Below are 15761 nucleotides of genomic sequence, written 5' to 3' on the forward strand. Positions count from 1 at the left end.
CTGGAGTCACAGGAGCAGATCTGTTGACTCTGGTGTAAATTGAAGCTTTTAAAAGTATGCGCGAATGCAGCTCTGCCAAAGTTACGTGCTGCTGACACTCCTGGTCTGAATTCCGGCTAAAGCGCACTTAAAATCTTTTAATTTTCTCAAAAATCGACAGTGCGCCTTATGTATTTGTTACGACCCAGCTCGTTGGGGTGAGGGAAGTAACAAAAATAAAACCAAGATGTAAAATGGAATAAATTAAATAATGTTTAATTAACAGGAATGTAAAAGGTAAATTAACAAAAGACTAAAAATATACAGAAAATAACCTAAACTAAGAAACAGAACAACGGAATAAACAGTTTTGTGCCACAAAAGGGGTCACGCAGGCTTTACAAAAAACGAGTGGTAAAATTAAGGAAGACACACGAAACCAAGACACAAGTTCCCCAAATTAAACCACATAAGCCCACAAACAGAATCAAGTGACCAAATCAAAAAAAGGCACAAAACAGAACTAAACTAAACTACACACATGAACACAAAATGGCAGACTGGCCACCAAAGCCAGCAGCCCCGATCAGGTGCTGGCAATCTTCTTACATAGGGGGCGGTGGCTGCAGGTGAGGTGGGTGTAGACTTACCCCCACCAATCACAAACGAGGGCTCCCACAGCAGAAATCAAGGTGTGTCAGCAGGCTAATTTATAACATACAAAACAAATTACAATCTAATCTATCTGGGGCCGTAACAGTATTAATTCTGGTTATGTTTACTGACCTCAAACTGATTTTATGTGGTACACGGCGCTCACAAATCTGTCAACATATTTTAGTACGACTTTGGTAAACTACGAAGCCGCAACACTTGATGGATTGTCGGAGCGTTACGGCGACTGTAGTCAGGAGCCTCGAGGAGTAAAGCCCAAATTACTGTTGTCATGGTTCATGTTTGTAGTGGTTGTATTTGCTCAGTTTGGTGTTTTATTTAGACATTTGTCGTGTCTGCTTGTAGTTTTGAGTTTTACTTCTTGTCTTGATTGTTTGCCCCGCCCTAAAGTGTTTCACCTGTGTTCTCCTCTGCCCTTTGTTGGTCCATTGGTAAAATAGGTTGGAGTCTCATCTTGTCTCGTGTCATGGCGGTTTAGTTTCGAGTTTTGGATTTTTTGGATTTATGAATTTGTTATTAAATACTTTAAAAACAGTCCTGCGTTTTGGGTCCTCCCTCTGCTTCTACATGACAACTGTCAGCGACACATGGAGCGAGCTGTTTTTTTTTTTTTTCAGCGCTTATAGTTTATGCAAATGAGCCATGTGGTTTTAAAGGTTGTATAGAGGATTTTTTTTAAGGAAAGAGAAATCCAGCGACAGTCCTTTTTCAAATGTAGCGCATGCGTGACACCACCTTCCTCCTCCACAGCTCCCTGTAGAAATAATTTAGAGACCGACACCTCAGTTTTTAGTCCCTTCGTCTGCTTCAGTCGCGCCATCGCTGGAAAGAATCTCCAAGAATCACCTCAGTTTGTCTTCGCTCCTTTTCCCCTTCTCTTCTTCTTTCAGCGACCTCAAAAACCGACTTTGTTTTGCAGCGAACTGGTCGTGGATTCTCGTCCGCCATCGCAACAAACTTTGTGCGAACTGCGAGGAAGCTTCAGTTTGAAAAAGCCTCTAAGAACCGCTGCATAAACCACATAATCCCAGCGCGCCACGAGTCAATTACACTAGAAACATAGGGAGTTTGATAACAGCCAATAGAAAACGAGGCTGCCTCATTTTCTATTGGCTGATGTTTATTTGGTCTCACTACATCCACAGTTAATAGATTTTCATTCTTTTTTTTTTTTTGGTCATCATAATTACAAGGCTGCTGCGTCCCTGTAATGGTGTTTTAAACTTTCATTGACAATTTGAAACAAACAAAAAATCCTCCATACAACCTTTAAGTTTCGTCTCTGTAAAACGTAAACAAATGTGCGCAAAGCTGCATTAAACACATTATTACTCAGTGTATATTTGAGTCGTCCTTGTAGGAAATAAAAAACAAACAAACGAGCCACCCACATTCACATTCATAAAACACATTCACCAAGAAAGGGAGGAAACGCCGGGCGAATTACGCCACGATCTGCCGATGGATCGTAGACGCCTGGACTAAGGATCAGTCTCAAGTGTCGTCCGTTTGTTTCGTTTAATGTGACTTATTTATGAAAATCGACAAGAAAATTCAATGTTACTGATACTGTGCGTTATAATCCGAAAAATACGGCATACTAAATTGACTTTCAAGAAGTTGTTCCGCTTTCTCGAAGTTGTATTCAGAGTGATTCATGCATTTTTGAGTAATCTTTGTTCTCCTGCACGCTCTGACAATCCCCATTTTCACCAATCCCCGGTACACACCCACCACTGCTCCGTACATTTATTTTAATTTCATTTTTCTTAACGTTATACACACGGGATTTAGACGTGTAGACTGTTGTGATGGAAGGGATTGGCCAAAATCGGCTCTTAATTGTTCAACCGGGAAGTCAGAGGGGATTCGTTTCTTTTCTTACGTCGTTTTTAGATCGATATTAAAAAGGTTCGACACGGTAACGCGACGATTTGACAGGTGCTTTATGCCAGATGCCCTTCCTTTAACCATTTTAATCAGATCAAATAGATGGCAGTGACGATCAGTAGGCTGTATCCTGAAGAAAAAAAAAGGAGGATTTTTTAATTAAATGTCAAACTGAAAAACCTTCCCCTTTTTCAGGTGTTTATTCAAGCATCCATCGGCGCAGACAGTGCCGGAGATTTAATTAAAAGCAGATCAGAGCTGTAAAACGCTTCTGAATGAGATGAAAGTAACCAGACAAGGTGACACATCAAATGCAACAATTGCGAGTTCATGTGTTGATCATTTTCGGTAAAAGGAACATAGAAGCCTTGATGAAACCTCGCGAAAAAACTCTTTACCGTTGAAAAATTGTGATTAGATTTGAGCTGGAGGGAGGAAAAAGTCGTGACTAAAGACTCGACGTGACCCCGGCTCTCAGCGCTCGACCTTTGAACGCCGGTTTGTCTCGGAGGAGGATGATGAAAGAACTTGGCCCCTAAACAAACTCAGCTGAAGCTACTCAATTCGTTCATTTGTTAATTCAAAGTAAAACCAAAAATAAGAAAATGAAAAAATAACTATTTTCTTCATTATTTGTCTCCAAAACCAAAATAAAAAAAAAATTGGATAATGACCATTTCCCGTTTCCGGACTTAACCAGGACTGAACCAGGACCTAACCAGGTCTAAACCAGGAGTGTCGGGACGGGCCCGGAGGTGCGCCCCTGTAGACTGATCAGGACTGAGACCAGGACCAGACCGGGACCAAACCGGAACCAGACCAGGACTAGACCAGGACTAGAGCAGAACCAGACCGAGACTGAGACCGGGACCAAACAGGAACTAGACCAGGGACAGACCGGGACTAGACCGGGACTAGACCGGGACTAGACCGGGACTAGACCGGGACTGCAACGGAGACCGGGGACCAAGACCGGGATGGAGACTGGGATGGAGACCGGGATGGAGACCGGGACCAGGACTAGGACGGAACCAGGACTGATCCCAGGACTAAAACAGGACTACATTAGGACTAAACCAGGACTAAACCTGGTCTAAACCAGAACTAAACCTGGTCTAAACCAGAACTAAACCTGGTCTAAACCAGAACTGAATCAGGAATCAGGCCCCGGTCTCGGCCCCGGTCTCGGCCCCGGTCTCGGCCCCGGTCTCGGCCCCGGTCTCGGCCCCGGTCTCGGCCCCGGTCTCGGCCCCGGTCTCGGCCCCGGTCTCAGGCCCCGGTCTCAGGCCCCCGGTCTCAGCCCCGGTCTCAGTCCTTTTTCAATCCGTATGCGGCGCAAAAGTCCAGTATTGCAGATTAAGAAATGTGTTTAATGGATGTGTCCAAGTAATCGGTGATTACTTGGACACATCCGCATTCCGGAGTATTACATACATCATGACCAAACAGCAGGGATCGGTTAAATTAAAAAAAGTACTGTCGAGGCAACAAATCCTAATGCTGCGATGAATCATGCTGGACGTAATCTCCAGCAGCTTCATAAATCTGCCCCATGTCCAAATCTTCAACCAACAAAACCCACAACGGAAATCAATATTCCCATGAATCATTTATCCACAACTATCAAGAGAAGAAAGACCAAAACTTACAACGACGACACATTAGTGAAGTTCAAAAAAGTTCATTGTCAATTCTTCATACGAAAAACATGTCAAGAATCAAAGTTGTGTTTCTCAATCCCATGTGTATAAATAAAAAATAGTGTAAAAGTGCAAAAGGCATATTTCGTGAAACGCTAAAGACAAGTTCTTTTTGGACTAGTCGAGGGGGTTTGAGTCCAAGTGTTCTTTTGGGAGTTTTGTTCTTGGGGAGACAGATTCTTAGATATCCTGCTGCCGTTATGGTCATGAATAAAACAGAAATAACTTGTTCACTGAGACTGATTCTAGAGTTCAAATAGTTTTGTTTTTTTCTCTTAATAGTTGTGGATAAATTCTTCATGTTAGAATGTTTATCTTTTGTGGACGTTGTTGGTTGAAGATTTGGCGATGGGGCAGATTTATGAAGCCGCCGGAGAAAACGACACACATTTACACAGATATTTTGCCACAGAAAATCATTAACCGGAAATTCTGCGACACTTCTGGTCATTGCGAAAAAGATCTATTGTTGATGAATGATCCTTATGGTTTTTTTTTGTTTGTTTTATTGCCCAACTTGGACCAAAACAAAACTACAAATCACTACAAAGATAAAAACAAAAAGAGCAAAAGCGCAAGTAGCAGAAGTTAGGATGATGAAATAAAGTCTAAAACCGCACAAAATTGCGCCTCCCCTTCCTCATTAGCTCACATTTTTAGAATTACATGTTCTTTCTTCCTCTTCCTCCACACGATTTGCCAACGTTGTATAAAAAGGTAACACCCCGGTCTGCTTTCGCTGGAAGACGCACTTGTTGAATTCCTGCTCTGTGAGTGTTTCAAACTTTTAACAAGTCACACCGCGGCCGCCTCCTCCTCCTCGTTTGATTTCACGTCAGGCTGCATAGTTTTCCTCTTGTTACCGTAACAGAGAGCACATATCAGGCCAACAGCCAACATGTTCCTCATTCTTAAAGATTCATTACAAACACAGATAAGAACAAGAATTTTTGCGGGCTGAAGAAAAAGACAAGCGATAGTTTTCCAAATTTTCAGGTTTAAAAAAGCCGAAAGCTGAAATGTAAACTGAGCTGCGAATGTTTTGATTTACTCAGTTTTTTTCGGCCACCACTTCAAAAACTAAGATATTATCGTTCAGATGAGTGACGAGCACAGGGTTTTTGTAGTGTAAAATACAAAAACTTGTACCTTCCCGAGAGTTACGAGTTATTTTGTTCAGCCACAAAGGAAACCAAGAATAGCCCGTTTATGAGGCTGGTTAATAATTCACCTTTATTTAACTACGAAGTCCCACTGAGATTTGGAATCCCATTATCGGGGACAAGTACTGGACATGTTTTTAGAGTTAGAGGAGAAACCCCAGGGCCCAGACGTGAGGAGAACATGCAAAATCCACAAAGAAAAGGCACTATATCATCTAAGGCTACGTTCAGACTAGGGATGGGCATGATTAATCGATTAATCGATAATTGATCATTAAGAATTTCATCGATTACGTTAATTTTAATCGACAAATCGAATATAGGTTGTTGTGTGTTGTGACCAAACAGGTGTGTACATGTGTCTCTGCATCAGAAGGAGCGAGACAACAAACAGTGGGGTCAGTCTGTAACGAACCGAAGCACAAATGTGTATTTAACGATGATTTATACAAGAAATTCCACACTTTCCGTTGCGTTCGGGACAAGTGTGAGTCCATGTGCACAGTGTATAAAGCAGGAACATATGTTTCTGTGTCCAGTGGGAAAAAGTTTTACCAGGTGAGAGTCGCTCAATGTCGATGACGAGGCCCCGCCCCCCTCCCCCGTACGCTGTCCTGGTTTTGACAAACGCAAATATGGTCACACTAACCTGTATTCACCTGAGTCATGTCTTTTAATCCTACAGAAATTGAACCACATCAGCGACACAAGAGCTGTAGTTTTATCTTCGCTCAGTTTATGCAAATTAGTGAAGCAGTTTTAAGTTTCGTTTCTGTGAGAGTTGAACAAAACTGAATTAAACAGAATATAATCTAAAACGGATTGATGTGGCTCTAGAGTCGTTACAGTTTATATGTCGTAAAGTTGAATTTATTTATGCAGATTAGTGCAGATAGTAATAATAATGATGATCATTTTAATATAAAAACATTAATGATTAATCGATAATCGATCGTTAATTCTTCCGACAATCGATTAAGAAAATTTCATCGAATGCCCATCCCTAGTTCAGACTGCAGGGCTTAACGCTCAATTCGGATTTTTTTTTGTGAAATCCGATGTTTTTTCGAGGTCGTTCACATTTCCAGTTAAATGTGACTTGTATGTGACTCCAGTGTGAACATTAAACGTCCCAAAAGTGTCCCACATGTGACACTGGAGACACGACGACGTCAACCGCAGCGAGCGTCTCTGTGTTTACAGAAGTTGTCCAAACATGGACGCAGCATCGAGCACCTGGAGATTTTAAAGTTCCTCTCGTACCGGAGCCAGAACATGAACAACTTACTTGTTTTAAGGAGGAGATTGAGAAGGAGAAGGACGAGGTTTTTGGTCGTGGTGTTTTGTGGGGCAGCGGCAGCGACGTCCGTTGAAAGGAACGTGTGGATGTGGAGACGGAGCCAAGAGTGGTGAGTGGTGATGTGCTTCACTTCAGTGACACAGAGTTCATTAACAATTTTCGCCTACTTCAGTGCAGAATAGTGACGTTTGTGTCTTGTTGATAACGTGTAGGTGGATGAATGCACTTTGTCCGTTCACACTGAAGTCACATGTCAAAAGATCAGATATGTATCAGTTTCAGGAGCACATATCCAAGTGTCCTGGGTCACATTTGAAAAAATCAGATCTGTGTGGTTCAGACTGTCATTAAAAGATCAGATACAGGAACATAGAAGCCAAAAAATCAGTTTTGGGTCACTTCAGGCTGCGGTCTGAACGCAGCCTGATTTTTTTTTCGCTCCTTTGCTCCGGTATCTGATCTTTTAATGACAGTGTGAACGACACAGATCTGATTTTTTCTTGTGTAACCCAGGACACTTGGATATGTGCTCCTGAAACCGATACATATCTGATCTTTTGACATGTGACTTCAGTGTGAATGCCCAGGTCACATTCATCCCACCTACACGTTATCAACAAGCCACAAATGTCACTATTCTGCACTGAAGTAGGAATGGCAATATCAATCCCAACACTCTTAGCTGTGACTCTGCACCCACACGTTTCTTTCTATGGACGTCGCTGCCGCTGTCCCACAAAACACCACGAACCCCCAAAAACCTCGTCCTTCTCCTTCTCAATCTCCTCCTTAAAACAAGTAAGTTGTTCATGTTCTGGCTCCGGTACGAGAGGAACTTTAAAATCTCCAGGTGCTCGATGCTGCGTCCATGTTTGGACAACTTCTGTAAACACAGAGACGCTCGCTGCGGTTGACGTCGTCGTGTCTCCAGTGTCACATGTGGGACACTTTTGGGCCGTTTAATGTTCACACTGGAGTCACACACAAGTCACATTTAATTGGAAATGTGAACGACCTCGAAAAAACATCGGATTTCACAAAAAAATCGGAATTGAGCGTTAAGCCCTGCAGTCTGAACGTAGCACAAGTGTCAATGAACAAAGTAGACAGTTGTAGGGAGTATTATCTGTTAGATATGGATGAGTTGTTGTACAGTTGTAGGGAGTATTATCTGTCTCATAAAGGTAAGTTGTACAGTTGTAGGGAGTATTATCTGTCACATAAGGATGAGCTGTACAGTTGTAGGGAGTATTATCTGTCACATAAAGGTGAGTTGTACAGTTGTAGGGAGTATTATCTGTCACATAAGGATGAGCTGTACAGTTGTAGGGAGTATTATCTGTCACATAAAGGTGAGTTGTACAGTTGTAGGGAGTATTATCTGTCACATAAGGATGAGCTGTACAGTTGTAGGGAGTATTATCTGTCACATAAAAGTGAGTTGTACAGTTGTAGGGAGTATTATCTGTCACATAAGGATGAGCTATACAGTTGTAGGGAGTATTATCTGTCACATAAAGGTGAGTTGTACAGTTGTAGGGAGTATTATCTGTCACATAAGGGTGAGTTGTACAGTTGTAGGGAGTATTATCTGTCACATAAAGGTGAGTTGTACAGTTGTAGGGAGTATTATCTGTGACATATGGATGAGTTCTACAGTTGTAGGAGTATTATCTGTCACATAAGGGTGAGTTGTACAGTTGTAGGGAGTATTATCTGTCACATAAAGGTGAGTTGTACAGTTGTAGGGAGTATTATCTGTCACATAAGGATGAGTTGTACAGTTGTAGGGAGTATTATCTGTTACATAAAGGTGAGTTGTACAGTTGTAGGGAGTATTATCTGTCACATAAAGGTGAGTTGTACAGTTGTAGGGAGTATTATCTGTCACATAAGGTGAGTTGTACAGTTGTAGGGAGTATTATCTGTCACATAAGGTGAGTTGTACAGTTGTAGGGAGTATTATCTGTCACATAAAGGTGAGTTGTACAGTTGTAGGGAGTATTATCTGTCACATAAAGGTGAGTTGTACAGTTGTAGGGAGTATTATCTGTCACATAAAAGGAGTTGTACAGTTGTAGGGAGTATTATCTGTCACATAAGGATGAGCCATACAGTTGTAGGGAGTATTATCTGTCACATAAAGGTGAGTTGTACAATTGTAGGGAGTATTATCTGTCACATAAGAATGAGTTGTACAGTTGTAGGGAGTATTATCTGTCACATAAGGATGAGTTGTACAGTTGTAGGGAGTATTATCCGTTACACAAAGGCAAGTTGCTGTACAGTTGTAGGGAGTATTATCTGTCACATAAGGGTGAGTTGTACAGTTGTAGGGAGTATTATCTGTTACACAAAGGCAAGTTGCTGTACATCTCTCTTCAGATTGTTTAGGCTGAAATGAATCATGGGAAATGTAGTTCCCTATGTTTTATAAGCTGTTGCTGCTGTAAAACCTGCATTTAAGCAAAGGAACTTGTGATTCGATATATTGTGACGGTCCACGATATTATTGAGAGACTTTTGACGATACGATATCACGATATTTCAGTTATCGTTACATCTCTAACCACAGAAGTACAAGTCCCACCGTCACTGCAGCCATTTGATCAGATTAGACCCAGTGCAGGTATGTAGACAATCAAGTTCAAATATGTACTGTACTCACACAAATGAACCGCAAAAATCAAAACAAAACCAAAAAACGTGACGACGAGAAGCCATTTTGTTACGTTTGATTATGTATTTTATTATCCGCTTATGTCTTTGTGACCTCCGGTTTACGGTCGTTTATCTCACAATCACCGATTATACAAGAAAAAAGTCAATTATAAACAGACGCGATGAACTCGAGTAAACTTTAAAGCTACGGTGAGTAGAATTCAAAGTGCAGTTTTTAGCAACCGGTGTGTCATTCGTTCATTTGTTTTTCAAAATAAAACCAGAATTATTTGTCTAAAAAAACAAAATGAAAAAAAAAAAAAAAAGGTAACTGTGTTTTTTCAGATTTTGTGTTTAAATGGATAATGGACGTTTCCTTGTTTTCGTGACTTAAACTGCGATGCCGGACTAAACCAGGACTAAACCAGGACTGAACCAGGACTGAACCAGGACTGAACCAGGACTGAACCAGGACTAAACCAGGACTAAACCAGGACTGAACCAGGACTGAACCAGGACTGAACCAGGACTAAACCAGGACTGAACCAGGACTGAACCAGGACTGAACCAGGACTGAACCAGGACTAAACCAGGACTGAACCAGGACTAAACCAGGACTAAAGGACTGAACCAGGACTGAACCAGGACTGAACCAGGACTAAACCAGACCTGAACAGGACTAAACAGGACTAAACCAGGACTGAACCAGGACTAAACCAGGACTAAACCAGGACTAACCAGGACTGAACCAGGACTAAACCAGGACTAACCAGGACTAAACCAGGACTGAAACCAGGACTAAACCAGGACTGAACCAGGACTGAACAGGACTGAACCAGGACTGAACCAGGACTGAAACCAGGACTGGAAACCAGGACTAAACCAGGACTAAACCAGGACTGGACTAAACCAGACTAAACCAGGACTGAACCAGGACTGAAAGGACAAACAGGACTAAACCAGGACTAAACCAGGACTGAAACTAAACCAGGACTGAACCAGGACTGAACCAGGGACTGAAGGACCAGGACTAAAGGACTAAACAGGACTGAACCAGGACTGAACCAGGGACTGAACCAGGACTGAACTAGGGACACCAGGACTGAACAGGACTAGGACTGAACCAGGGACTGAACCAGGACTGAACAGGACTAAACCAGGACTGAACCAACCAGGACTGACTGAACCAGGGACTGAACCAGGAGGGACTGAACCAGGACTGAACCCGGACTGGAGGACTAAACCCAGGACTGAACCAGGACTGGACTGAACCAGGACTAAACCAGACTAAACCAGGACTCCAGGACTCAACCAGGACTGAACCAGGACTGAACCAGGAACCAGGACTGAACCAGTGAACAAGGACTAAACAGGACAACTGAACCAGGGACTGAACCAGGGACTGAACAGGACTGAACAGGACTGAACCAGGAACTGAACCAGGACTAAACCAGGACTGAACCAGGACTGAACAGGACTGAACCAGGACTAAACCAGGACTAAACCAGGACTAAACAAGGACTGAACAAGGACTAAATCAGGACGCACCTCCGGGCCCATCCCAACAGTCAGTCCTGTTTTAGACCTGGTTTAGTCCTGGGTTTAGTCCTGGGTTTAGTCCTGGGTTTAGTCCTGGGTTTAGTCCTGGGTTTTAGTCCTGGGTTTAGTCCAGGGTCAGTCCCAGGTTCAGTACTGATTCAGTCCTGGGACCAGTCCTGTTTTAGACCTGGTTTAGTCCTGGTTTAGTCCTAGTTTAGTGCTTTTAGTGCTGGAATCAGTCCCCATTTAGTCTGTTTAAGTCCAGTTTTAGTCCAGGCTTAGTCCAGGCTTAGTCCAGGCTTAGTCCAGGCTTAGTCCAGGCTTAGTCCAGGCTTAGTCCTGGGATCAGTCCTGGGATCAGTCCTGGGATCAGTCCTGGGATCAGTCCTGGGATCAGTCCTGGGATCAGTCCAGGTTCAGTACTGATTCAGTCCTGGGACCAGTCCTGTTTTAGACCTGTTTTAGTCCTGGTTTAGTCCTGGGATCAGCCCCGGTTCAGTCCTGGTTTAGTCTGTTTAAATCCAGGCTTAGTCCAGGCTTAGTCCAGGCTTAGTCCAGGCTTAGTCCAGGCTTAGTCCAGGCTTAGTTGTGGGATCGGTCCTCGTTCAGTCCGTTTTAGTCCTGTTTTAGTCCTGAAAATCATTATCCGTATTTTCATTTTGATTTTGGAGACAAATAATGAAGAAAATTGTTTGTTTGTTTGTTTGTTTTTCCCTTTTCTTCATTTTGATTTTATTTTGAAAAGCAAATAAACCAATGTCACACTGATTCTTCGCCTCACGTTTCCCAAAAACATTCTTCACTTACTGCGAACCACAATTCCTCAAAGTCAGAAGTGCAACCTCCATCGAAAAGTGTCGCAACGTGACTGAAACCTGGCGGGTCCCGCTTGAGCGCACGGGTGGAACGGGCCGACGCCGCTGCTGCTGCTGCTCTGTTTTCTGTTGCATCGCTGTGGTTTGTGGAGGAAAGAAATGCCCACGATAAGTCCTGTGCAAATACGCTGATGAGATGTCGGAGCGGCTTAAGCGTATCCTTGAGCAAACAGCGGGGACACCTGGCAGAGAAATGCCAAACAAGCTCGCACAGGACGGAGCGTTCACATCATAAAAACACGTAAAGGCAAGAGAACGTGACTCCGGGCTACGGATTTTACAGAACCGGGCAGCTGAAGGCCAAATACTACACTAAAGATGAAAAAAAAAGGCAATTCTTTCAACTGAGAAACAAAAATAGAACTCACGTGGTAGTTAGGAATGGAAAAATAACCAAAATATCGTGATATCGTATCGTCAAAAGTCTTAAAATAATATCGTGGACTGTCAATATATCAATTTTTTTCAAGTTCCTTTGCTTAAACGTATTATAAACATCAGGAACTACATTTCCCATGATTCATTTCACTCCAAACAATAACAACTCTTTTACTTTTACAACAACTCCCCTTATACAACTGTACAACTCACCTTTAGGTCATAGATAATACTCCCTACAACTGTACAGGAAAAGATAATACTCCCTACAACTCTACAGCAAAAGGTAATACTCCCTACAACTGTACAGGAACAGATAATACTCCCTACAACTGTACAACAACTCGCCCTTATGTGACAGATAATACTCCCTACAATTGTATTACTCATTCTTATGTCACAGATAATACTCCCTACAACTCATTCTTATGTCACAGATAATACTCCCTACAACTGTACAGCAACAGATAATACTCCCTACAACTGTACAACTCATTCTTATGTCACAGATAATACTCCCTACAACTCAATCTTATGTCACAAATAATACTCCCTACAACTCATTCTTATGTCACAGATAATACTCCCTACAACCCATTCTTATGTCACAGATAATACTCCCTACAACCCATTCTTATGTCACAGATAATACTCCCTACAACTGTACAACTCGCCCTTATGTAACAAATAATACTCCCTACAACTGTACAACAACTCACCCTTATGTAAGATAATACTCCCTACAACTGTACAACTCATCCTTATGTGATATATAATAGTCCCTACAACTATATGTAACAGATAATACTCCCTACAACTGTACAGCAACAGATAATACTCCCTACAACTGTACAACAACAGATAATACTCCCTACAACTGTACAACAGATAATACTCCCTACAACTGTACAACAACAGATAATACTCCCTACAACTGTACAACAGATAATACTCCCTACAACTGTACAGCAACAGATAATACTCCCTACAACTGTACAACAGATAATACTCCCTACAACTGTACAGCAATTCACCTTTATGTGACCTTTGTTTATGGCTGAGATTTTATATTTTATGACTTTTCTTTATTTTACTTTTACTTCACGTCATAAAAACACGTGAGGGCAAGAGGACACTGCCCCAGGCTCCAGCTGAAGGCCAAATACTACTGTAGAGATAAAAAAAAAAAAAAAAAAAAAAAATTGGATAAAGACAATTCAACAAAGACAAACAAAGAGGGATTTAAGTCACGTGGAAATAAAATAATAAAAGAAAGCTCGATGATTTAATGTTGAAAATGCTGTTCTATTGTCTAAAGAAAGAAAGGTCGGGATTGGAGAGAAATTTTAGAATCGCGACAAATTTCTCTGATCTGGCCAAGATTTTAAAACTTGTATCAGGTTATTCATGATTGTTTTATTATCGACTTAGGTCTAGAGGTCGTTTACTTTAAGATAACTTGTCAACTAAAACTTTATCTGTCCGTGCAGAAAAATAATTTCACTACTTTTTTAAGTCGTTTTCTGGTTAAGTGTTTATATCTTAAATTTTGTCCAAGCTTTTGCAAAAAACTAAATCTAGTCAAGTTAAGACGACTTGAATTAAGAAAGTTTTATCGGGATTTGAGTAAATTTCACTTGACAAGTAAAATAATCTGCCAACGGAATAAGACTTTTTGTACTTAAAATATGAAAAAACAACAACTTTTTGCGCTTAAAATAAGAAAATTTAATGTTGCTTGAACTAAGAACGATAACTTTACTTGTTAAGTTGAATCTGCTCAAATAAATAAAGATAATTTCATTACTTTTAAGTCGTTTTCTGACAGATTTAAGTGTTTATATCTTAAATTTTGTCCAAGCTTTTGCAAAAAAACTAAACCTAGCCAAGTTAAGATGACTTGAATTAAGAAAGTTTTATTGTGATTTGAGTAAATTTCACTTGACAACTAAAATTATCTGCCAGCGGAACCAAACTTTTTGCACTTACAATAGAAACTAGAGCCCGACCGATATGGATTTTGCTGTGGCCGATATGAAACCGATATAATGGTAGTTGGAGCTGCCGATATAATCGCCGATATATTTAGTGATGTAAAAATTCACTGTAAATGTTGAATTGTTTAAAAAACTTAGGTTTGGCTCTAGTGGATTTTAAATTGGGTTTATTTAGGCAACATTTATTGTTATTCTGCCTCTTTACATCATATTTACAGACAGTAGTTTGGCTTAATGGCATTTTTACATCACATTCTAGACACTAGTGATGGGTATTCCAGTTCTTTTTAGAGAACCGGCTCTTTTGGCTCGGCTCACTAAAAGCTGCTGGTTCTTTTGGCTCCCAAGTGGCTCTTCAGATTGTTTTGTTGCAAGCAGGACTAAAGCACGTCTAAAGCAGGACTGAATCAGGACTGAACCAGGTCTAAACCAGGACTGAAAAAGGACTAAACCGGAACTTATTTATTTTATGCTAAACTACAGTCAAATATGCTCTTTTTTTTTTTTTAATCCTACGTACACGCAAATTTCTCAAAGTTTCGTTTTTAGCCGCTGCCGCTGTCAAACCACGAATCTGCACGCGGCGTGAAGAGAAAAAAAGTGAGAGAAAGAGAAAACACGGCTCCCAATAAGGATCAGGCTCCCGTCGTTCCCTTCAAAGAGCCGGTTCTAAGAGTCATTTCGTTCGCGACGGACCCATAACTAGTAAAGAAACTAGCGCTATTATTCTTTAGCCGTAAATACGTGCGCGCCGCGGTAATTAATTATATGCGCAAATGTCATAATTCACACGTCTATTCACAGCTCATTTACATATCAGTGCAGGTCCAGTAGCAAATATACGGCCAACATAGTCACTTTAGAACAGACCAATAGAAAACAGTCTGTTTATGTGCGGGAGCTACAGCAGCTAACCCATAACAAATGACAAAAACTAGCTTCAGAGTCGACATATTTCCAACACTCACCGCTCACACAGGCTCCTCCCACATCACAAATCTGCACTAATAAATGTCCTTTTAATCCAGACTCAAACAGATTGTCCGTAAAAAGAAATATATCTCAGTGTTTGGATCTGTGTCTGCAGGTGTAAACAACCACACGTGAGTGACGCGACTCTGTGGTGTGTTCAGGGACAGTACGGACACAGACAAATGACTCCGTAGATAAATACTGATGTGGAGCCACATATTAGGACATTTATCTGTCTGTAAATTGGATTAAATGAACAGAATGTAGAGAGTCTAAGCTTTATAACGAGGTATAACATGCCCACGTGAAATATCGGCCCCTATCAGCAAGCATATCGGCCGATAGCTGATATGCCTAAAGTTGCCCATATCAGCTGATAATATCGGCCAACCGATATATCGGTCGGGCTCTAATAGAAACAAAATCGAATGTTGCTTGAACTAAGAATGATAACTTTGCTCAAATAAATAAAGATAATTTCACTACTTTTAAGTCATTTTCTGGTCGATTTAAGTGTTTATATCTTAAATTTTGGCCAAGTTTTCGCAAAAAACACCAACGGAACCAAATTTTTAGTACAAAAGTACATCTTGCCGATACTAAAAACAAGAAAAACAACCACTTTTTGCACT

The 15761-nt window shown here is 41.3% G+C and overlaps 1 protein-coding gene across 2 annotated transcripts in view; it reads right to left on the reverse strand.

Moving 5' to 3' along the window:
* tbc1d14 (TBC1 domain family, member 14) overlaps nt 1-15761 on the reverse strand; it is a 103570-nt gene that overhangs the window by 65356 nt on the left and 22453 nt on the right. The window lies entirely within an intron of this gene.

Source organism: Boleophthalmus pectinirostris, unplaced genomic scaffold (genome assembly GCF_026225935.1).
Source record: "Boleophthalmus pectinirostris isolate CB_2022bp ecotype Guang Dong unplaced genomic scaffold, ASM2622593v1 HiC_scaffold_20, whole genome shotgun sequence".
Classification (NCBI taxonomy): Eukaryota; Metazoa; Chordata; class Actinopteri; order Gobiiformes; family Gobiidae; genus Boleophthalmus; species Boleophthalmus pectinirostris.